Below are 4,464 nucleotides of genomic sequence, written 5' to 3'. Positions count from 1 at the left end.
CGTTCGGGCATCCCGCGACATCACATGGAAGTTGGAGTCTCTGCTACTTGATTTTTGTGCGAGTTTCGCGGGCCAGCAAAACCAGCACAACAGTACGTAATAAGGAAGCCAGTGAAACACGAAAGCGTGAGCGGCGCGGAGCCGAGCGTAACTGAAACCATTCGGCCGCCCGCGTCGTTGTCAAGGGTAATTTCAATTAGTTCTTTCTAAAAATGAAATAGAACTGAACAAGTACCATTTTATTTGCTCTTATGATACAGTACAACGATTTTTTTTGGTTTTGCAATGAGTCGTTCAGTACTAGTGACAGAATTTACCTGAGGAGTGCTTTCGTCATCGGGCAAGTGATTGAATGTCCCGGGGGAGTCTCTAACCATGTCCTGCATTTCCCAAATTTATCGATTACCAAGGTTCTGTTCCCGATAATATTGATGCCCTAGAGATTCTCCAGCACTAATCTATCACTTTAGCTTCAGTATTTGCCTTTAGTGTCCCTTTAACGACGCGCACACTAGGGAAGCTGCCGCCACCATAAAAACCACACAGTACGTACACTACAATGCGCATTCATTTAGCTTTATCGAAAATGGCGCCGGAGAGACTTGTGAAAGTGCGCGCTTTTCCTCGGATGAAAAAGCAACAACAAAATGGAAAAGCTATCGCTGTCACGTGAAGGTGGTAGTCGAATGGGAAGGAAAAAAGGGGCGGCGGAGGGAACGGGTATAGCGTGAAACGCTCATGGCGCGCGTGGCGGCGGAAAACTTTAAAGGATGGCACTGCTATTAAACATGCAGGGGTTTTACACATCCGTGGCAGCGACGTCGCCTGCTCGGGACGGTCAACATAAAAAGAAAGGGAGCGGAAAGCTTGCTTTCGTGCAAAGCGTAGGCTGCCAGAGAGAGAGAAGTATTTTAATGATTGGAAAATGTGGAGGTCGGCCGGATAATGGAGAATCTGGCCTGCTACTCTACGTAAGGGAACGGGAAGAGGGGAAGAAAAAGGGTCACAATGGGGGATGATAATGGGATGAACGAAGTGAAGGACACATTACACAACTGGTATCACAGGCGTGAGTCCAGGCCCGTGTCACCTAGGAAACGTGAAAGTGCATGCATTGTCTCTGTCGTCTGCCAACTCTGTGGACATGCGCCTAGCAAGACGTCCTCCGACAGTGGTCCATTTTGTAAATGTCTCAATGTATCTGCCATTGTCAGTCTTTCGCGCGCACACTCAGGGCACACCACGAGCACATGTTCTATAGTCTCTTCAGCGCCACAGACTGAACAGTCCGGGGAGTCTGTCCGTCCAATAATGTGCAAATATTTGCGCGTGAAGGTGACGCCTAATCGCAGTATGTGTATCAGGCATGTATGAGGGCGTGGAATTTCACGCCGAGTAGGAAATTTCATGTCGGGATCCAGCCTTTTATGGCGGACGTGACGAGTGTCTGGCTGGCCCAGTATCTTCTCGTTGCACTCCTCATTAATTCCGACAGGAGGCATGTGATGTCCGGTCTGGAGAATGGTACTACAGTTCGCAGGCCATTGCTGAGGGCGCGTCTTGCTGCAGCATCGGCCATCTCATTACCGTTGAGCCCACAGTGTCCCGGTATCCATTGTAACACTATGCGGTGTTTTTCTTGAGCGCTTGAAAGTAGCTCGGTGACCTGCAGTGCCAGAACCTGATATGCGGTGTGGCGCAGGAAGCATCCCAAAATTTGCAGCGCGGGTTTTGAGTCCGTGAAAATGCACCACTCTTGAGGTCTTTCCCCGCAAATGTGGCGAATCGCTTCCCGAATAGCCACAAACTCTGCAGCGGTTGATGTAGAGTTATGATCTAGTATGAAACCTCGAGTCATCTGTTGGGCTGGTATCACCACAGCTGCTGTCGATGCCTTTGGTGACGCGGAGCCGTCTGTGTAAACATGAACATATGTCTGGTATTCTGACCAGATGTACGCGAGAGCAAGTTGTTGTAGTCCACTGACGGGAAGCAATGATTTCTTTAGTATGCCGGGGACATGTACGCATACGGAAGGTTGAACCATCACCCATGGTGGTTTGACGGGGTGATATGGAAGGGCATAGCCTGATGTTATGTGGGGTAGATGGCAGCGGAGTGCACTTGTGAAACTGCTGTCCGGCCGCTCATGTAGAGCCGACGTCAATGGATGGCAATGGTGTCGTGTCAGTAAGCGTAAATACACACGAAGTGGTTCGTGGGACAGGTATATCGATAAGGGGCATACGTGGGCGTCCTCAATTGTACCTTTGTTGGAGGCACGCCGTGGCAACCCGAGGCATATTTTTAGTGCCTGCGCTTGGACGCTCTCTAATGTCTGTAAGCAGGAAATGCTCAAGTTTGAGAGTATCGGAAGGCTCTATCGAATGTAGGCTACGAAAAGAGACTGATAAAGTGTTAGTAATGAGCATTCCGTGGGGCCCCATTTCATGCCTGTTGCGAAGCGAAGAACATGGCAAAACAGATTAAGTTTTTGCTTCAACATAATAACATGCCTCGTCCATGACCAACTGCGGTCATGCAGTTTGTCAGGCTGCCAGCGTTTCCAGGAAAACATGGCGGTTGCATATGCTGCAGTCGCCGGGAAGCATGAGAAGCAGTCGGGGATCTTGGAATGCTATCGCGTTCCACTATTAATGACAAAGCTTAAGCTCCCAGCAAATTTTCATTTTAGTTTATGGATTTTGCCAAGGTGCGCACACATACGCACATGCAGCATTCCTCTTTGTACGACCCTTCCCTGTGTTCGTGTTGGTTTCGCTGGTCAAAGAAATATAGTCAGAACAGCTATGCGTTTCTGCGCTGTTGTTAATTGCTATTTCGTTTCTTGTCTACCGTTTATGTTGTCGGCTCTTCAATGGATAGAGGATGTTCCAAGCGTATGAGAGCAGTGAGGACCAGATCGCATCACACTCCGTTATTAAAATGTTATGGTGCGGAAATCTTGCCCAACACTACCAAAAATTATGTCGTCCTGTTCGTAAAGTCACAAGGTTTCCAAGGATACCGAATTTTTTTACCTACGACGACTTCACGAAGAACTATCGTCGCCAGAAGATTCGAAGCACATGTGGAAGTGCTAACGCTAACGTCGACTTCGGCCGGCGACGCGGCGCGGGAAGACTCTCGTACATGCCGGATGCCGTGCTTGTGTGTGCTCACAGGACTACAATCAACTTTTAACGCGATAGCGTTAAGGTGCTCGTATCGCAGAAACGCCGGTGTCGTCGGTGTCGGTGGCGTAGGCCGTGAGCGATAAATCCCGGCAGGCACTTCTTGAACAAAAAACAACTTGCAAGATGGGCTGGGTGGGAATCGAACCAAGGTCTGCGGAGTGTGAGACGGAGACGCTACCACTCAGCCACGAGTTCTTTTTTTTTCTTTATTGCATGGAATTATCGGTACTGTCAGACTAACGCAGTTACATTACATATGAACATACAAGGGAAACAAATTCACAGATAGTATACAGTCCAATGTCAGTTCAAAATTCTGGCAAACAAACAGAAGCGTCCAGACGTGAAATCCATTCAGGGACGGGATCATATGTAGCCACCACACTACGGACTTGAGCAGTCTCTTCACGGAAGATAGACCTTGTCGAGCGAGGTGGCTAGGCATGTCTGTCGATCATTCGACTTCTCCATAATGAATAAAGTCCTAATAACATAAACAAATCATATGGTGTATTACTGGCTGTATCTTTGAAAGGAAGGAACCGGATACCATAACATGTGAGAGGAAAGTCTTTTTTGATAGTTCTTTCTAAAATGTCCCAAAAAAGAAATGCGTCACGACAAAGTATAAAGCAATCTTCTATTGTCTAGGTTTGATTGCAAAGCCTACAATTTGTATTCCAGGGTACACACAGTCCTTTTTCCTGAAGCCACGTTTTAACTGGCAGTGTGGAAGTGTGCAGCTTAAAGAAAAACGTTTTCGCTGCTGGCGCAATGCACATTCTACGGACACGGCAAAGAACATCTTGACCAAATAGAGACAGGTGCGGCTTTCGGTACAGAGGTTCAGGGAAAAGGTTATCTATGAGTGCTACATCTAGCGACGTGCGATTAACGGTAAACAAGTATTCAAGGTTGAATCTGGCTTTTAAGAATTAAATAGTGTCGACAAGTTCCCTTAAGAAGCCCCATAATGGTAGTTCTTGAGCAAAGTTTGTCGTGACAAAAAGAAAAGGGAGGTGTGACGCAAGACGTGCTCGATTAACTGCGAGAAGGAATGGATGACGGACATTTTTAAGGTAAAATAAGCGCATGACCAATTGTCGCACAAATAAATGCACAAGACCCAGGCCTCCCTTTTCAAGCGGGAGAAAAAGGTTGTCCCTTCTCATGGCTTCCCATGATGAATTCCAAATAAAACATGCAAATATTCTATGAAATGCCTGGACATGGACACGTGAGCAGTGCAAGACCTGCAGAACATAAA

Source organism: Dermacentor albipictus, chromosome 2, assembly GCF_038994185.2.
Source record: "Dermacentor albipictus isolate Rhodes 1998 colony chromosome 2, USDA_Dalb.pri_finalv2, whole genome shotgun sequence".
Lineage (NCBI taxonomy): Eukaryota > Metazoa > Arthropoda > Arachnida > Ixodida > Ixodidae > Dermacentor > Dermacentor albipictus.
The sequence above is the reverse complement of the archived record's forward strand: the minus strand, read 5'-3'. Positions refer to the sequence as shown.